Below are 21,415 nucleotides of genomic sequence, written 5' to 3'. Positions count from 1 at the left end.
CATCAAACACCTTTGGGATGAATTGGAATGCTGACTTAATCGCCCAACATCAATTCCAGACCTCACTAATGTTCTTGTGGCTGAATGGAACATCTAGTTGGAAGCCTTCCCAGAGGAGTGGAGGATGTTATAGCAGCAAAGGGGGGACCAACTCCATATTATTGCCATGATTTTGGAATGAGATGTTAGACGAGCAGGTGTCCACATACTTTTGGTAATGTAATGTACATCTGATAAAATTGATGTTGAATCTCTTTTCATAGAAATTCCCTCCTGCAATTTTTTTGGGGTGGTAAAAAAGTGGTAATTGGATGCATCCATCGGCCACCCGATTCTAACATTGGTAATTTAATTTATCCTTGCATCAACCTGGGATTTGATTAATAATTAAGATTGTTTTTTTTCTTCTATTGGGTGATTACAACAAACTTATTAAAAAGCCCACAGGAGTGTCCAGTTCCTCTGCCACACTTTTAAAATGTTTACAAATTCTTTGAATAAATCAAATCACATTTTATTTGTCACATACACGTGTTTAGCAGATGTTATTGCGGGTGTAGCAAAATGCTTGTATTTCTAGCTCCAACAGTGCCATAATATCTAACAAGTAATATCTAACAATACACACAATCTAAAGTAAAGGAATGGAATTAAGAATATATAAATATTTGGATGAGCAATGTCAGAGTGGCATAGACTAAGATACAGTAGAATAGGACAGAATACATATGAGATGAGTAATGCAAAATATGTAACCATTATTAACTTCTATGGGCTAGGTGGGATGCTTGCGTCCCATCCTAGTCAACAGCCTGTGGAATCGCGTGGCGCGAAATACAAATACCTAAATAATGCTATAACTTCAATTTCTCAAACATATGACTATTTTACATCATTTTAAAAACAGACTCTCGTTAATCTAACCACATTGTCCGATTTCAAAAAGGCTTTACAGCGAAAGCAAAACATTAGATTATGTCAGGAGACTACCCTGCCAAAAATAATCACACAGCCATTTTCAAAGCAAGCATATGTGTCACAAAAACCAAAACCACAGCTAAATGCAGCACTAACCTCATTGCATTTTGTTAATCAATTCAACCTATACTGTGTGTTTTATGCATTTCTGTGTGATTATTTAGTTACTTAGTTATTTATTTACTAAGACAATTTGTGTAAGCTGAGTCATCATTTAGACTAGGGTTCGTGCAGATATCCAATAATTTTGCGACGCTCTGAATAAGACTGATATGAGGTAATAATGATTAATGCATGACTGGTATGATAACTATATTCTTAAGTTAATTCGGGAAAAGGTAACTCATTAAACAAACTTTTTCCATGGTGCCCCAAGTTACTAATGAGTTAATTGTTACATGATTAATTTAATCACGTAATAATAAAACAGTTAATTGATTTGATAAAATTGCCGTCATCACATTAATGTTTGTGACAGATAATATGGTCGGCATTTGATTGTGAGGAATTCTAGGTCAGGTGAACAAAAGGACTTGAGTTCCTGAATGTTACAATTACACCATGAGTCGTTAATCATGAAACATACATACGCCCGCCCTTCTTCTTTCTGGAGAGATGTTTATTCCTGTCGGTGCGACACACAAAGTATCCAAGTGGCTGTACTGACTCCGACAGCATATCCCGAGAGAGCCATGTTTCTGTGAAACAGAGTATGTTACAATCCCTGGTGTCTCTCTGGGAAGCAACCCTTGCCCTAATTTCATCTACCTTGTTATCTAGAGACTGGAAATTAGTGAATAATATACTTGGAAGCGGTGGGTGGTTTGCGCTCCTCCGAAGTCAGCCCAGAAGACTGCTTCGTCTACCTTTTCTCCGGCGGTGGCGTTTTGGGTCAGCCTCTGGAATCAGTTAAAATGCCCTGGGTGGTTCGGACAAAGGATCCGCTTTGGGAAAGTCGTATTCCTGGTCGTACTGCTGGGAAGTTGACGTCGCTCTGATATCCAATAGTTCTTCCCGGCTGTATGTAACAACACTTAAGATTTTCTGGGATAACAATGTAAGAAATAATAAATAATTTTTTTTTTTAAATACTGCTAAATTTCCTAAGGACTAGAAGCGAGGAAGCCCTCTGTCGGCGCCATCTTAGTACTACAGCAAAGTGATGAAATCGGTTGGTATCATCAGAAAGATTATTGGTTTGGTTCATCAGGCTTGCTTCCTAACTACAGTTTAATTTATCCACATCTCATTTACTGTAATATGGTCTGGGCCAGTACATATGCCTCCTACCAACACAAATTACTCATCATACAAAATACATTTAAAGACTAGCAACCTCCTATAATTACCTGGCTCCATCTGCACATTTGTTTAAGAAACTCTATCTTGGAGAATATCTTGTCTATTTATGTACGCCAATTACGCACTTTCGTCTACAAATACTCATACGGGTGGCTGTTGTCGATGTGTTCCTGGTTCGAGCCCAGGTAGGAGCGAGGATAGGGACGGAAGCTATACTGTTACACTTGCAATACTAAAGTGCCTATAAGAACATCATACAGTCAAAGGTATATCAAATACAAATGGTATAGAGAGAAATAGTCCTATAATTCCTATAATAACTACAACCTAAAACTTCTTACCTGGGAATTTTGAAGACTCATGTTAAAAGGAACCACCAGCTTTCATATGTTCTCATGTTCTGAGCAAGGAACTTAAACATTAGCTTTTTTACATGGCACATATTGCACTTTTACTTTCTTCTCCAACGCTTTGTTTTTGCATTATTTAAACCAAATTTAACATGTTTCATTATTTATTTGATGCTAAATTGATTTTATTGATGTAATATATTAAGTTAAAATAAGTGTTCATTCAGTTGTTGTAATTGTCATTATTACAAATAAATCAATAAGCAAAAAAAATCGGCCAATTTAATCGGTATCGGGGTTTTTGGTCCGCCAATAATCGTTAGCGGCTTTCTTGGTCCGACAGTAATCGGTATCGGCGTTGAAAAAGCATAATCGGTCGACCTCTAGTGTCCGAGTGTCCTTCTACTCATTCGTATTTTAGTGGTCTATTTGAAGTAGCGTGGGCCATGGTTGGTTATTATATTATATACTGTGTCATTTTAAGGCTAAACTCCTCTCTATACAGTGTATTGGGTCATCTGTCTCTGCTTTCTAAACAGATACTAGAGTCTTTACGGGGTTTGTGTCAAACGGAATGTCTGACGGGTGTGTGTCTAAGGGGTGTGTGTCGAGCGGAGTGTCTGAAGGGTGTGTCAAACACTTGTTACCTGGTTGTCTAGGTCTTAATTGGACAAATATTGAAAGGAAATGACAAAAAAACAGCCTCTGAGAGCCAGGCTACCATGACAGCTACTATGGGCCCTGGTCCAAAGTAGTGCACTATATGGGGAATAGGGTACAATTTGAGACGCACACTGGGATAGCCCCTGCTACAGACCAGCACTAATGAATTATACCACACACTCTCATTGTCCATGGACAAACAGATGAATAGACTTACCCCTGTCTGGCATGGTCCTGACACACACACACACACACTCACTACAGTACAGACATACACACGCACCATCCTGCCAGTCAGCCCCTCTCTCAAACTCTCCTTGGGAATTCCTGTCTCTCTCTCCATGTTTCAGAAAGTGCCTGTCTGCTCTGTCACCCTGCCATGTGCTCTCTAAGCTGCCTGCCTGTCTGCTCGGTGTAAATCAAGTCAAGGGGGTATGAGTGTCTGGTCTGACTAGGGGGTATAGTGAGAAAAATAATGTCCCCAGGACTGAATCCTAGGGAACTCCATATTGTATGTAAACCAAATCAAATTTTATTGGTCACATACACATATTTAGCAGGTGTTATTGCGAGTGTATCACAATGCTTGTTAGGAGCAAGAAGCAGAGCTGCCATGTCTGTTGGCGCCATCTCTTAGTGATGATTCTTAGTGTTCTTTAAGTTCTTCATCAAGCTCCACAAACGCTGCTCTTAGAGCCAAGAAGCAAAATAACAAAAACAGAACCACAATCTGAAAATATATCATGGTCTGAAAGAAAGAAAATTAAGTAAAGGTCTGACAGTAGCTTGTCAAGTAACACCTGTGATTGATTTGCAATATTTATAAATATCTGCAGTACCTAATGGAGATGGTTCTTAATCACTTTGATTTTAGCCAGTGACCTGGTATACTTTTTTCCCTCTAAGATGTAGTACACTTTTTTTCCTCTCAGTGATGTAGTTCACGCTTCCTCTCCGTTTAGGTTGGTCAATAGGCTTGTGGCCACACTCACATAGTACAGACACAGAGTACAGCAGCTAAGACACAGCTAGCTAGCTAGGTTGCAATGGAGTCCGCTTCGCCTGGAATAGCTAATGAACATTTCCAGCGCTGTAGAAGCTGTGTTTATTACGCTCCTGTCCGGGAAAATATTGACAATCTACTAATTACAATCTATCTAATCTACAATCAATGGAGAAATTGTTTGCTAGCAAAGGACTACAGGAATGGGGTGGCTATGCTTAGCCAACGAATCTCAATTCTTCACTCAAGAGGATGCTTCAAACTGTAACTTGTGAATACAACCTGGTTCAGGTTATCAGTCAACCTACCAGGGTAGTTACAAACAGCACAGGAATTAAAAAATCAACATGTATCGATCACATCTTTACCCATGCTGCAGAAATTTGCTTTAAAACAGTATCCAAATCCATCGGATGTAGTGATCACAATATAGTAACCATATCTAGGAAAACCACAGTTCCAAAGGATAGGCCTAATATAGTGTGAGGTCATACAATAAGTTCTGTAGTGATTCTTATTTTGTATTTAGTATGGATCCCCATTAGCTACTGCCAAAGCAGCAGCTACTCTTCCTGGGGTCCAGCAAAATTAAGGCAGTTTATATAATTTTAAAACATTACAATGCATTCACAGATTTCACAACAGTTTGTATGATGGCAATTTGCATTTACTCCAGAATGTTATGAAGAGTGATCAGATGAATTGCAATTAATTGCAAAGTCCCTCTTTGACATGCAAATGAACTGAATCCCCCCAAAAAAACATTTCCACTGCATTTCAGCCCTGCCACAAAAGGACCAGCTGACATCATGTCAGTGATTCTCTCATTAACACAGGTGTGAGTGTTGACGAGGACAAGGCTGGAGATCGCTCTGTCATGCTGATTGAGTTCAAATAACACACTGGAAGCTTCAAAAGGAGGGTGGTGCTTGGAATCATTGTTCTTCCTCTGTCAACCATGGTTACCTGCAAGGAAACACGTGCCGTCATCATTGCTTTGCACAAAAAGGGCTTCACAGGCAAGGATATTGCTGCCAGTAAGATTGCACCTAAATCAACCATTTATCGGATCATCAACAACTTCAAGGAGAGCGGTTCAATTGTTGTGTAGAAGGCTTCAGGGCGCCCAAGAAAGTCCAGCAAGCGCCAGGACCCTCTCCTAAAGTTGATTCAGCTGCGGGATCGGGTCACCACCAGTACAGAGCTTGCTCAGGAGTGGCAGCAGGCAGGTGTGAGTGCATCTGCACGCACAGTGAGGCGAAGACTTTTGGAGGATGGCCTGGTATCAAGAAGGGCAGCAAAGAAGCCACTTCTCTCCAGGAAAAACATCAGGGACAGACTGACATTCTGCAATAGGTAGAGGGATTGGACTGCTGAGGACTGGGGTAGAGTCATTTTCTCTGATGAATCTCCTTTCCGATTGTTTGGGGCATCCGGAAAAGCTTGTCTGGAGAAGACATGGTGAGCGCTACCATCAGTCCTGTGTCATGCCAACAGTAAAGCATCCTGAGACCGTTCATGTGTGGGGTTGCTTCTCAGCCAAGGGAGTGGGCTCACTCACAATTTTGCCTAAGAACACAGCCATGAATAAAGAATGGTACCAACACATCCTCCGAGAGCAACTTCTCCCAACCATCCAGGAACAGTTTGGTGACAAACAATGCCTTTTCCAGCATGATGGAGCACCTTGCCATAAGGCAAAAGTGATAACTAAGTGGCTCTAGGAACAAAACATTGATATTTTGGGTCCATGGCCAGGAAACTCCCCAGACCTTAATCCCATTGACAACTTGTGGTCAATCCTCAAGAGGCGGGTGGACAAACAAAAACCCACAAATTCTGACAAACTCCAAGCATTGATTATGCAAGGATGGGCTGCCATCAGTCAGGATGTGGCCCAGAAGTTAATTGACAGCATGCCAGGGCGGATTGCAGAGGTCTTGAAAAAGAAGGGTCAACACTGCAAATATTGACTCTTTGCATCAACTTCATGTAATTGTCAATAAAAGCCTTTGACACTTGTGAAATGGTTGTAATTATACTTCAGTATTCTATAGTAACATCTGACAAAAATATCTAAAGACACTGAAGCAGCAAACTTTGTGGAAATGTATATTTGTGTCATTCTCAACTTTTGGCCACGACTGTACAGTACTAAATCCATGGTATGTATAGTGCTTATGTTATCGTGTGTGTTTGTGCATGTGTCTGTGCCAATGTTTGTGTTCCTTCACAGTCTCCATTCCTATGTTGTTGATGTAAATAATATTTGTTGGTCCGTGGTGTGTAATGAGGAGCAACCAGACGCTGCACTTGACACATTTATGAAATTGCTTATCCCAGTAACTAATAAGGATGCACACATTAAGGTCTACACCGGTTGTATTTGGCGAATGTGAAAAATGAAATGATTTGATTTGAAATCCATGCTGGGCTAAAGACTAGAGCTACCGCTTATAAGGAAAGAGACAGACAAGAAAGCCCGCTACAACCTCTGAGGAGACATCAAACATGCTAAAGGCCAATATAGGAGGAAGGTTGAATCCTACTACACCGGGTCCAATGCTCGTTGCATGAGGCAGACGATAACAGATTACAAAGGGAAACCCAGCCGGGAGTTGCCCAGCGATGCAAAACTCACATGAGCCAAATTCCTTTTGATCCCCATTGTCCCTGTTCCCAAGAGCTCCTGACGGGCCGCCCCCAGGTGGTGAGGGTAGGCAACAACACCTCCGCACGAGGGTAGGCAACAACACCCCCCCCCCCCCAGCCTCACCACCTGGGCCGGCCCATCAGGAAGTCTAGGATCAAGTTGCAGAGGGTAGTGTTCAGTTGCAGGGTGCCCTTGCTTGGTGATGAGCTTGGAGGGGACTATGGTGATGAACACTGAGCTGTAGTCTATGAACAGCATTCTCACATAGTTGTTTCCCCCTCAGTCCAGGTGGGAGAGGGCAGTGTAAAGTACAATTGAGATTGCGTCATCTGTGGATCTGTTGGGCCGGTATGCGAAATGGAGTGGGTCCAGGGCGCCTGGGATGATGGTGTTGTTGTGTCATGACCAGCCTTTCAAAGCACCTCATGATTACAGATGTGAGTGCTACAGGGCGAGTGTCATTTAGGCAGGTTACCTTGGAGATCTTTGGAACAAGTACAATGGTGGTCAGCTTGAAACAAGTTGGGATTACAGACTGGGACAAGAAAAGATTGAAAATGTCCGTGACGACACTTGTCAGCTAGTGCATGCTGTGCATGCTTTGACAATGCGCCCTGGTATTCCGTCTGGCCTAGCGAACTTGTGAATGTCAACCCAGCTACTCTTCCTGGGTTCCAGCAACATAAGACATTTACATAGTTTAAAAAAGTACACCTTACCCAACACGTTCAGTGTGTTTCCTCAGGCCACCACCACATATTTACAATACGTGTGTGTAAAGTGCGTGTCTAATCATGTGTATATGTGCCTGTGTGTGTCTCTCCACTGTTTCATAAGGTGTATTTTTATCTGTTTTTTAAATCCAAATTCTACTGCTGGCATCAGTTACCTGATGAAGAATATAGTTCCATGTAGCTATGGCCCTGGGTTACTTCGCGCATCCCCTAGTCTATTAATGACTTGGGGATTGTGACGAGACCTAATGTGGCATGTCTTGTGGGGTATGCATGGGTGTTCGAGCTGTGTGCTAGTAGTTTAAACAGACAGTTCGGTGCATTCACCATGTCAACACTTCTTACAAAAGCAAGTAATGATGAAGTCAATCTCTCCTCCACTTTGAGCCATGAGAGATTTACATGCATATTATTCATGTTAGCGCTCCATGTACATTTAAGGAACAGCCGTGCTGCCCTGTTCTTAGCCAATTGTAATTTTCTGAGTTCCTTCTTTGTGGAACCTGACCACACGACTGAACAGCAGTCCAGGTGCAACAAAACTAGAGCCTGTAGTACCTGCCTTGTTGACAGTGTTGTTAAAAAAGCAAAGCAGAGCTTTAATATGGACAGACTTCTCCACATCTTAGCTACTGTTTTATCAACATGCTTTGATCATGACAGTTTACAATCCGCAGCTACTCGCCCGAGCCTCCCCAGCTTCTCCTTCACCCAAATCCAGATAGCAGATGTTCTGAAAGAGCAGCAAAACCTGGACTCGTACAAATCAGCTGGGCTAGACAATCTGGACCCTCTCTTTCTAAAACTATCCGCCCCCATTGTTGCAACCCCTATTACCAGCCTGTTCAACCTCTCTTTCGTGTCGTCCGAGATCCCTAAAGATTGGAAAGCTGCCGTGGTCATCCCACTCTTCAAAGGGGGAGACTCTCTAGACCCAAACTGCTATAGACCTATATCTATCCTGCCCTGCCTCTCATAAGTCTTCGAAAGCCAAGTTAATAAACAGATCACTGACCATTTCGAATCCCACCGTACCTTCTCCGCTGTGCAATCCGGTTTCCGAGCCGGTCACTGGTGCACCTCAGCCACGCTCAAGGTACTAAACGATATCATAACCGCCATCGATAAAAGACAGTACTGTGCAGCTGTCTTCATCAACCTGGCCAAGGCTTTCGACTCTGTCAATCACCGTATTCCTATCGGCAGACTCAATAGCCTTGGTTTCTCTAATGACTGCCTCGCCTGGTTCACCAACTACTTTGCAGACAGAGTTCTGTGTGTCAAATCGGAGGGCATGTTGTCCAGACCTCTGGCAGTCTCTATGGGGGTATCTGGCCCTTCCTTGGGCACTGTGCTAACTAACCTCCAAACGAGCTTCAATGCCATACAACTCTCCTTCCGTGGCTCCAACTGCTCTTAAATGCTAGTAAAACCAAATGCATACTCTTCAACCATTCGCTGCCCGCACCCGCCGGCCCGACTAGCACACCTTACAGAATTCAAAATTACAATGCTTGTCTTTCATAATTTGATCAGTTATACTTGGATGTGTAGTGTCAGCGTTTCTGCTGGCATGTGATGCCTAAGTTTGCTCATCTTGCCAATGAAAAAAACCATTAAAGTATTTGGCAATATCAGTGGGTTTTGTGATGAATGAGCCATATGATTCAATGAATGATGGAGTCGAGCTTGCCTTTTGTCCAACATTTCATTTAAGATGCTCCAAAATGTTTTACTTTCACCCTTTATGCCATGTGTCTTTGTTTCATAGTGTAGTTAATTCTTCTTTTAATTCAGTTTAGTAAGATGACTTCTCAATCTGCAGTATGTTTGCCAATAAGTTGTGCAGCCAGACTTATTTGACATTCCTTTTGCCTCAACAAAATGATTTTTCAATTCCTCTGTCATAAGCGATGTATAGTGCTCATCTTCTTTCTTTATTTAGAGTGAACACTCAAACAAAATAAACAAACGACCAAACAGTTCCGTAAGCCACACGGCTATACAGAATACAACCACCCACAAACCCAAAGGAAAAAGGGCTGCCAAAGTATGACTTCCAATCAGAGACAACGAAAGACACCTGCCTCTGATTGGAAACCATACTCGGCCACACATAGAAAACTAACAAAGAAAATGAAAACTAGAACAAATCCCCTCTAAATAAACCAACCCCAAAACACACAAAAACAACACCCCCTGCCACGCCCTGACCATACTACAATGACAAATGACGCCTTTACTGGTCAGGACAGTTTTTACAATCATTTTCTTAACCTGTCTGGGCTAGGGGGCAGTATTTTCACGGCCGGATAAAAAATGTACCCGATTTAAATCTGGTTACTACTTCTGCCCAGAAACTAGAATATGCATATAATTAGTAGATTTGGATAGAAAACACTCTAAAGTTTCTAAAACTGTTTGAATGGTGTCTGTGAATATAACAGTACTCATATGGCAGGCCAAAACCTGAGAAGATTCCAAACAGGAAGTGCCCTGTCTGACAATTTGTTGTCCTTCTGTTGCATCTCTATCGAAAATACAGCATCTGTGCTGTTACGTGACACTTTCTAAGGCTTCCATTGGCTCTCTAAAGCCGCCAGAACGTGGAATGGGGTGTCTGCTGTCTCTGGGCAAAGTACAGCAGCAGAGTTTGTAAGTGGCCTGCCTGGGGACAGTGAGACTGAGATGGGCATTCACGAATCTTCTCAATTTTTTTCTTTCAGTCTTTGAATGAATACAACGTTGTCCGGTTGGAATATTATCGCTATTTTAAGAGAAAAATTGCATAAACATTGATTTTAAACAGCATTTGACATGCTTTTAAGTACGGTAATGGAATATTTTGAAATTCTTTGTCACAAAATGCGCTCGCGCGTTACCCTTCGGATAGTGACCTGAACGCACGAACAAAACGGAGCTATTTGGATATAACTATGGATTATTTGGAACCAAAACAACATTTGTTGTTGAAGTAGAAGTCCTGGGAGTGCATTCTGACAAAGAACAGCAAAGGTAATCAACTTTTTCTAATAGTAATTCTGAGTTTAGGTTGCTTCAAACTTGGTGGGTGTCAAATTAGCTAGCTTGTGATGGCGGAGCTAAATAGCCGAAAAGCTATTTTAAAATCTGACAAAGCGTTTGCATAAAGGAGTTCTGTATCTATAATTCTTAAAATAATTGTTATGTATTTTGACGTTTATCGTGAGTAATTTAGTAAATTCACCGGAGGTTTTCGGTGGGTATGCTAGTTCGGAACATCACATGCTAATGTAAAAAGCAGTTTTTTGATATAAATATGAACTTGATAGAACAAAACATGCATGTATTGTAAAACATAATGTCCTAGGAGTGTCATCTGATGAAGATCATCAAAGGTTAGTGCTGCAGTTAGCTGTGGTTTTGGTTTTTGTGACATATATGCTTGCTTTGAAAATGGCTGTGTGATTATTTTTGGCTGGGTACTCTCCTGACAATCTAATGTTTTGCTTTCGCTGTAAAGCCTTTTTGAAATCGGACAACGTGGTTGGATTAACGAGAGGCTTATCTTACAAATGGTGTAAAATAGTCATATGTTTGAATAATGGAAGTTCTAGCATTTTTGAGGTCTTTGTATTTCGCTCCACGCGATTCCACTGGCTGTTGAATAGAGTGGGACGCTAACGCTAGCCCAGAGAGGTTAACGTGAAATGGTTACTTACAGTCTCTTAACTCTTTTTTCCCCCCTCTTCCAGAACCAATCAACACATTCCATGGCATTCATCAAAATAATGATGAACCAATCAGAGTCAGCTACCATCGCAACATTCACTACAACTCTGTGGTGAACCCCAACAAAGCCACAATTGGAGTAGGCCTTGGACTTCCTGCTTTCAAACCAGGGGTTTGTACCTACATTTTGTCTGTAGGACCTAACACTTAAGTGAGCAATATATCCTTGTAGTTTTTATATTATTAGAAAATACATATTTTTGGTGGTTACCAGTGATTGAGGACAAATGGTAGCGTAAGTGTTATGTGTCTTTTGGAGTTATTAGGTTCACCTTTATTCTCTTCCCATGATGGTGGTGATAATGACCCTGTTAACGACGGTGTGGCTCACTTCCTATGTGTGACTCAGTTGACCCCTTTGTCTCTCTAAGCACTGTTGCCTAAATTGTTGGCTTTCAGTGCATTGACATGTTACGCTTTCCAGCCTGCATTGCCTCTGAGGCACAGACGCATCCTTACATTGCAGTGTCATTTCAGTGACAGACCGCTTAAGTTTAGTTAAATTATTATTTGATTCGTTGATAACATTAGCAGTTAGCTGGCATTGTTGTTAGCGTTGTCATCACTTCCATTGTCTTCATCAGCAACACTGCCTTGTAGTAAGCATTTAATGATGAATTGACTAAATGCAGCTTCATGCCTTTTAAATAGGATCAAAGTTCCTTGTGTTGTCAGTTAGCATCTGCCTTGTATTTATAAGACAAATAAGAATATTGTTGCTGAATGCAGCTTGTGTGTGCTTTGTGTGTGACACAAAGTTCAAGCTGCTTATCTAATTGGTGAAAATGCAATGTCTGTTTATCAGACTCACTTTTACTTTATATGTTGTACCAAGAGGTTGTTTTTTGCTTACGGCCATACCAGCCTGGGTACGCCCGATCTCGTCTGCTCTCGGAAGCTAAGCAGGAATGTCATGAAGATGTCATGAAGATTACATCAGATCTTACTGAATTGATTAGCTCCCACTCCAACTGACAGCCTGACTGTGTCTGGACGGACCCAGGCTTGGATGAAATGGATGACGTCCATGGGTCCGTCCAGACACAGTCAGCCAGCCAGCCAGGCTGTCAGTTGGAGTGGGAAAGTGTTATAAAGGTGACAGTTGTTGTGTTATCATAGCTTAATAACCTCTAAAACTCTGACACCTATGCATTTTCTAAATAATGCATGAAATTGTGAAATACATTTTGGTTTCAAATCTACAAGTCCTACTACCACATGCTTAGTACTGTTATAAAGGTAAGAACTGTGAAACAACGTGTCTACTACAGAGCCCAAGAAACCCCTTGAAATGTACTTTTTTGTTTTTGTTTCTTTCTTCGGGGGGGGGGGGTCCCCCCATATTGGTGGACAAGATATTTGGAAGACTAGGTTTGAAATAAAATATGACGCCAATTACTGTTCCAAACTGATTTTTTGTTGTTTTTGAAAATAATAATTGGTTTAATCTTTTACCTAATTGGTGCTCTAAACATGTGCAAATTCCCATAGGGACACAGCCATTTTAAAAGCAAAGGGCTTGTGCAACATGCCATGCCTTTTTCGTCTTACAGGAATGATATTCAGTGCCTTCGGAAAAAATTCAGACCCCTTGACTTTTTCCAAAATTTGTTAGGTTACAGCCTTATTCTAAAAAGCAAAAACAAGTTTTTAGAAATGTTTACAAATGTATTAAAAATAGACTGAGAAATCACATTTTCTTAACTATTCAGACTCTTTACTCAGTACTTTGTTGAAGCACCTTGGTAGTGATAACATCCTTAAGTCTTCTTGGGTATGACGCTACAAGCTTGGCACATCTGTATTTAGGGAGTTTCTCCCATTCTTCTCTGCAAATCCTCTCAAGCTCTGTCAGGTTGGATGGGGAGTGTCGATGCATAGCTATTTTCAGATCTCTCCAGAGATGTTCGATCAGGTTCAAGTCCGGGCTCTGGCTGGGACACTTGTCCTGAAGCCACTCCTGCGTTGTCTTTGCTCTGTGCTTAAGGTCGTTGTCCTGTTGGAAGGTTAACCTTCACTCCAGTTTCTGGTCCTGAGTGCTCTGGAGAAGGTTTTCATCAAGGATCTCTCTGTGCTTTGCTCCGTTCATCTTTCCCTCGATCCTGACTAATCTTCCAGTTCTTGCCGCTGAAAAACATCCCCACGGCATGACGCTGCCACCACCATGCTTCACTGTAGGGATGGTGCCAGGTTTCCTCTAGACGTGATGCTTGGCATTCAGGCCAAAGAGTTCAATCTTGATTTCATCAGACCAGAGAATCTTGTTTCTCATAGTCTGAGAGTCCTTTAGGTGCCTCTTGGCAAACTCCAAGCGGGCTGTCATGTGCCTTTTACTGAGGAGTGGCTTCTGTCTGGCCACTTTACCATAAAGGCCTGATTGGTGGAGTGCTGCAGAGATGGTTGTCCTTCTGGAATGTTCTCCTATTGCCACAGAGGAACGCTAGAGCTCTGTCAGAGTGACCATCGGATTCTTGGTCACCTCCTTGACCAAGGCCCTTTCTCCCCCGATTGCTCAGTTTGGCAGGGCTGCCAGCTCTAGCAAGAGTCTTGGTGGTTCCAAACTTCTTCTATTTATGAATGATGGAGACCACCATGTTCTTGGGGACCTTCAATACTGCAGACATTTTTTGGTACTCTTCCCCAGATCTGTGCCTCTACAAAATCCTGTATCGAAGCTCTACGGACTATTCCTTTAACCTCATGGCTTGGTTTTTGCTCTGACATGTACTGTCAACTGTGGGACCCTATATAGACAAGTGTGTGCCTTTCCAAATCATGTCCAATCAATTGAATTTACAAACGGTCTTAGCAAACGGTCTGAGTACTTATTATTTTTTTGTATCATTTTTTTAAACGTTTTCTACAAACCTATTTTCACTTTGTTATTATGGGCTATTGTGTGTAAATTGATGAGGAACATTTTTTTAAATCAATTTTAGAATGTGGAAAAGGGGAAGGGGTCTGAATACTTTCCGAATGCACTGTAGTTAAATGGACTAAAGAGAAAAAATGGGTATATATAGAAGATTTGCATTCTCATCCCCAGCATCTTTTTACGTGTCTATTTTCAAAGAATAAAACTAAGAACATTAACAACTTCATAGTTAAGAACAATATACAGTTCCCTCCACTTATATTGGCACCTTGGTAAATATCAGCAAAACAGGCTGTAAAAAAACGTCTTTGCTGTTTATCCTCTTGGTCTTTCATTCATAATATTCACAAAATATCTTACCTTTAAGTTAAGTAAAATGATTGAAAGTAAATAAATATGAAATAAATATTTTTTTCCCAAAACATGTGTGCCACAATTATTGGCACCCCTAGAAATTCTTATGAGTAAAATCTAACTGAAGTATATTGCCATTCATATTTTACATTTTTTAAGTTCACCTCAGTGATTAGGAATACTTAAGTGGTAAGATATGACTTCCTGTTTCACTGTGGTATAAATATGAGGCGACATACAGGCCAAGTTCCCCTAGTCATCCATCACTAGGGGAAAGACCCGAGAATACAGTAATGATGTGCGACAAAAGGTTGTTCAGCTGCACAAATCAGGAAATGGCTATGACAAAATAGCTCAATGGTTGAAAATGCCCATTTCCACTATCAGGGCAATAATTAAGACGTTTAAAGCAACTGGAGATGTTAACAATCGGCCTGGAAGAGGACGTGTGTCTATATTGACCCCACTCACAGTAAGGAGGATCAATAGAGTGGCCAAAAAAAATATCCAAGGATCTCCAATTACAGATGTTAGTTGGGTCTTGGGGTCAGAAAGTCTCCAAAACTACGATCAGACGCCACCTACGTAACTACAAGTTGTTTGGAAGGGTTGCCATAAAAAAGCCTTTGCTGTCATCAAACAACAAATTCAAACACCTACAGTTTGCCAAACGTTACTGGAACTTTCAATGGGACCGGGTTGTATGGTCAGATGAGACCAAAATAGAGCTTTTTGGAAACAAACACCAGAGGTGGGTTTGGTGTAGACAGAAAGATTTCCATGCAGAAAATTACCTCATCCTCACTGAGGTATGGTGGTGGATCTTTGCTGTTGTGGGCCTGTTTGTCTTCCGAAGGCCCTGGACAACTTGTTAGGATACATAGTACCAGCAGATGTTAAATCAAAACCTGACTGCCTCTGGTAGGAAGCTTAAACTGGGCCTTGGTTGGATCTTCCAGCAGGACAATGAACCAGAGCACACTTCAAAATCAACACAAAAGTGGTTCACTGTCTACAGAATCCAGGTTTTGCCATGGCCATCCCAGTCCCCTGGCCTAAACCCCATAGAAAACCTGTGTCATGAGCTGAAGAGGAGAGTCCACATGCGTGGACCTCGGAATCTGAAGGATCTGGAGAGATTCTGTATGGAGGAATGGTCTCAGATACCTTGCCATGTGTTCTCCAATCTCATTATGCATTATAGGAGAAGACTCAGAGACTCTGTTATCTTGGCAAAGGGAGGTTGCACAAAGTATTGAATGAAGGGGTGGCAATAACTGTGGCACACATATATTTTAGAAAAATATTTGTTTTATGTTAAAAGTTAGTTGATTAAAAGTTCGATTTTTGTGAATATTTTGAATGAAAGACCAAGAGGATAAAAAACATGTTTTTAAAATGTACAGGCTGTTTTGCTCATATTTACCAAGGGTGCCAATATTAGTGGAGGGCACTGTAACAATATGGATTTTTTTAACGTATTCTACAAGAACAAATATCACTCCCTAAAAACATAACCTTATGGGAACAATCCTTGAATAGCTTTTCAGAATTCACCGAAAACTAAAGGCATAGAAAAAACGTAAATAGCTTGGTTAAAAGAAATGCATTTATTTCCATGACAGAATTCAAAAGTAATTTTCACTGACCAAATGTAGGTATATAGATGGCGTGTGCACCATCAGAAACCATATGGCAAATGGACACACATGATCATAGGAAGTCTGGTTCCAAACACAGTCACTGAACCCCATTCCAAGATGGCGTAGCAGTGCAGACGTGGTTTTACTTTTTGTATTTTTTGTATATATTTCAATTTATTTTCAATATCTTTTCCATTCTTAAATTAAATATACCTTCCGGTAACCCGCCTCACCCAATGTGACACGGATCCGCTATTTATTTTTTAGACCTTATAGCTAGAACCATCAGGAGCTAGCCATCTGTAGCTAACCAGCTAATTAGCTACTAGCTATTTAGTCATTGTTAGCCACTGCTAGAGGCCTTTACCTTCTGCACAGACACCAGATGTTTTTTTAGCCTGGATAATACTTGCCAGCCTGCCAGTATTGGACTGTTTTCTCCACTACAACGCCGGATTCCTGCCGTAAACCCTGGACCATTACTCCTGATCATCACAGCTAGCTAGCTGCCACCGAGTGACCCAGCCCCGAAGTAAGGCCTGAGCCAGGCCCACCTCCCGGCCTACTCTGTGATCACTCGGCTACTCAGCCGATGCGTCCCGGACTCTACCCCAACACGGCTAAAATCCACTACTCCACCGGATCCTTGCCGTAAGCTCTGAACCTTTGCATCGGATCATCGCTGCTACTGAGTGGCTATAGTGGCTAATGCCTCTGCCCCGAAGCTAGCACCACTTAGCCGCGAGCCAGGCGCATCTCCCGGCTAGCGAACAAAATAACTGCAACTACAATACCTCTTTCGCCATCTGGCCCGGACCCTTTGTCGACACGGCGCCCCGCCGGACCACCACGACTGGTCCACCGACGTAACTCCATCTGCTGTGCCCTCAACCGGCCTTTGCCGTATGTCGGAGCAGACGCTCTACTTACCGCGGCCTGCTAACTTTAAACGCTGTGTCTCTCGCGTGCTAGCGTAGTAATAACTAGTCCCACTCAACATGACTCAGATACCTCCTTTGTCCCACCTCCCACACATGCAGTGACCTCACCCAGCATAACTAGCCCGTCCAGAGATGCAACCTCTCTTATCACTCGGTGCCTGGGTTTACCTCCACTGTACCCACACCCCACCATACCCCAGTCTGTACATTATGCCCTGAATCTATTCTACCACGCCCAGAAATCTGCTCTTTTTATTCTCTGTCCCCAACGCACTAGACGACCAGTTTTGATAGTCTTTAGCCGTACCCTCATCCTACTCCTCCTCTGTTCCTCGGGTGATGTGGAGGTTAACCCAGGCCCCGCGTGTCCCCAGGCAATCTCATTTGTTGACTTCTGTAACCGAAAAAGCCTTGGTTTCATGCATGTTAACATCAGAAGCCTCCTCCCTAAGTTTGTTTTACTCACTGCTTTAGCACACTCCGCTAACCCTGATGTCCTTGCCGTGTCTGAATCCTTGCTTAGGAATGCCACCAAAAATTCAGAGATTTCCTTACCCAACTACAACATTTTCCGTCAAGATAGAACTGCCAAAGGGGGAGGAGTTACAATCTACTCTGCAAAGTTCTGTCATACTTTCCAGGTCTATGCCCAAACAGTTCAAGCTTCTAATTTTAAAAATGAATCTTTCCAGAAATATGTCTTTCACTGTTGACCCCCTCAGCTCCCAGCTGTGCCCTGGACACCATATGTGAATTGATTGCCCCCCCACCTATCTTCAGAGTTTGTTCTGTTAGGTGATCTAAACTAGGATATGCTTAACACCCCGGCAGTCCTACAATCTAAGCTAGATGCCCTCAATCTCACACAAATTATCAAGGAACCCACCAGGTACAACCCTATATATGTTAACATGGGCGCCCTCATAGATATTATCCTGACCAACTTGCCCTCCAAAGACACCTCTGCTGTTTTCAATCAGGATCTCAGTGATCATTGCCTGCATCCGCTATGGGTCCGCGGTCAAAGGACCACCCCTCATCACGGTCAAATGCTCTCTAAAACACTTCTGCGAGCAGGCCTTTCTAATCGACCTGGAAGGATATTGACCTCATCCCGTCAGTTGAGGATGCCCGGTCGTTCTTTAAAAGTAATTTCCTCACCATCTTAAATAAGCACGCCCCTTTCAAAAAATGTAGAACTAAGAACAGATATAGCCCTTGGTTCACTCCAAACCTGACTGCCCTCGACCAGCACAAAACATCTTGTGGCGGACTGCACTAGCATCGAATAGACCCCGCGATATGCAACTTTTCACTGAAGTCAGGAACCAATACACGCAGTCAGTCAGGAAAGCAAAGGCTAGCTTTTTCAAACAGAAATGTGCATCCTGTAGCTCTAACTCCAAAAGGTTTTGGGACACTGTAAAGTCCATGGAGAATAAGAGCACCTCCTCCCAGCTGCCCACTGCATTGAGGCTAGGTAACACTGTCACCACTGATGAATCCATGATAATCGAGAATTTCAATAAGAGTTTCTCTATGGCTGGACATGCTTTCCTCCTGGCTACCCCAACCCCGGCCAACAGTTCTGCACACCCCGCAGCTACTTGCCCAAGCCTCCCCAGCTTCTCCTTCACCCAAATCCAGATAGCAGATGTTCTGAAAGAGCTGCAAAACCTGGACCCGTACAAATCAGCTGGGCTAGACGATCTGGACCCTCTCTTTCTAAAATTATCCACCGCCATTGTTGCAACCCCTATTACCAGTCTGTTCAACATCTATTTAGTATCGTCCGAGATCCCTAAAGATTGGAAAGCTGCCGCGGTCATCCCCTCTTCAAAGGGGGTGGCACTCTAGACCCAAACTATTATAGACTATCCTGCCCTGCCTTTCTAAAAACTTCGAAAGCCAAGTTAATAAACAGATCACCGACCATTTCGAATCCCATCGCACCTTCTCCATTATGCAATCTGGTTTCCCGAGATGGTCATGGGTGCACCTCAGCCACGCTCAAGGTCCTAAACGATATCGTAACCGGCACCGATAAAAGACAGTACTGTGCTGCCGTCTTCATCAACCTGGCCAAGGCTTTTGACTCTGTCAATCACCGCATTGTTATCGGCAGACTCAATAACCTTGGTTTCTCAAAAGACTGCCTCGCCTGGCTCACCAACTACTTCTCAGATAGAGTTCAGTGTGTCAAATCGGAGGGCTTTTTGTCCGGGCCTCTGGCAGTCTCTATGGGGGTGCCACAGGGTTCAATTCTCGGGCCTACTCTTTTCTCTGTATATATCAATGATGTCGCTCTTGCTGCTGGTGATTCTCTGATCCACCTCTACGCAGACGACACCATTCTGTATACAATTGGCCCTTCTTTGGACACTGGGTTAACAACCCTCCAGACAAGCTTCAATGCCATACAACTCTCCTTCCGTGGCCTCCAGCTGCTTTTAAATGCAAGTAAAACTAAATGCATGCTCTTCAACCGATTGCTGCCTGCACCCGCCCGCCCGATTAGCATCACTACTCTGGACGGTTCTGACTTAGAATATGTGGACAACTACAAATACCTAGGTGTCTTGTTAGACTGTAAACTCTCCTTCCAGACTCATATTAAACATCTCCAATCCAAAATTAAATCTAGAATCGGCTTCCTATTTCGCAACAAAGCCTCCTCTCACGCCGCCAAACACACCCTTGTAAAACTGGCTATCCTACCGATCCTTGACTTCTGCGATGTCATTTACAAAATAGCTTCCAATACTCAACTCAGCAAACTGGATGCAGTCTACCACAGTGCCATCCATTTTGTCACCAAAACCCCTTATATCACCCACCACTGCGACCTGTATGCTCTAGTCGGCTGGCCCTCGCTACATATTCATTGCCAGACCCACTGTCTCCAGGTCATCTATAAGTCTATGCTAGGTAAAGCTCCACCTTATCTCAGTTCACTGGTCACGATAACAACACCCACCCGTAGCACGCGCTCCAGCAGGTATATCTCACTGGTCATGCCCAAAGCCAAGACCTCCTTTGGCCGCCTTTCCTTCCAGTTCTCTGCTGCCAATGACTGGAACGAATTGCAAAAATCGCTGAAGCTGGAGACTTATATTTCCCTCACTAACTTTAAACATCAGCTATCTGAGCAGCTAAACCGATCGCTGCAGCTGTACATAGCCCATCTGTAAATAGCCCATCCAATCTACCTACATCATCCCCATATTGTTTTTAATTACTTTTCTGCTCTTTTGCACACCAGTATTTCTACTTGCACATCACCATCTGCTCATCTATCACTCCAGTGTTAATTTGCTAAATTGTAATTACTTCGCTACTATGGCCTATTTATTGCCTTACCTCCTCACGATATTTGCACACACTGTATATAAACTTTCTTTTTTTTCTATTGTGTTATTGACTACGCTTGTTTATTCCATGTGTAACTCTGTGTTGTTGTTTGTGTTGCACTGCTTTGCTTTATCTCGGCCAGGTCGCGGTTGTAAATGAGAACTTGTTCTCAACTAGCTTACCTGGTTAAATAAAGGTGAAATGAAAATAAACTAAAAACAATGTCCAAATGGCCTATATAATGACCAAATGGTATGTATCAGTATGTTAAGCCTAGAATCAAACTAGGTGTATTTGTTATGTTTGATCATAGGAAGTCAGATTTTTCTTTACAAAGTAGTGAATCAGTTCCTCGGTGTACACATCACTGACAATCTGAAATGGTCCACCCACACAGACATTGTGGCGTCGCGCCTCTTTAACCTCAGGAGACTGAAGAAATTTGGCTTTGCCCCCTAAGACCCTCACAAATTTTTACAGATGCACAATTGAGAGCATCCTGTCGGGCTGTATCACCGCCTGGTACGGCAACTGCACCGCCCTCAACCGCAGGGCTCTCCAGAGGGTGGTGCGGTCTGCACACCGCCTGCACTCCAGTGGCCGGATTCACAAAACCTTAAGAAGAAATTTCGTCTTAACTGTCATTTTTTCCTTAACCCTAGACTTAAGAAAGTTAAGCAAACTTGCTATTCCTCAGTAAAGTTATTCCTAAATTTCTTCCTTAGAAAAAAGTTAAGAAGAAATGGGATTCTTGAAAATAATTCTTTGGGATTTCTTCTTGAAAATGTACTTAACTT

General features: G+C 42.5%; 1 pseudogene; it reads left to right on the top strand.

Moving 5' to 3' along the window:
* The window catches only part of LOC115166392 (OTU domain-containing protein 5-A-like), a 44,158-nt pseudogene that overhangs the window by 12,546 nt on the left and 10,197 nt on the right, over positions 1-21,415 (top strand).

The sequence above is a fragment of the Salmo trutta genome, chromosome 28, assembly GCF_901001165.1.
Source record: "Salmo trutta chromosome 28, fSalTru1.1, whole genome shotgun sequence".
Lineage (NCBI taxonomy): Eukaryota > Metazoa > Chordata > Actinopteri > Salmoniformes > Salmonidae > Salmo > Salmo trutta.
This window is presented reverse-complemented; position numbering and strand designations above follow the sequence as displayed.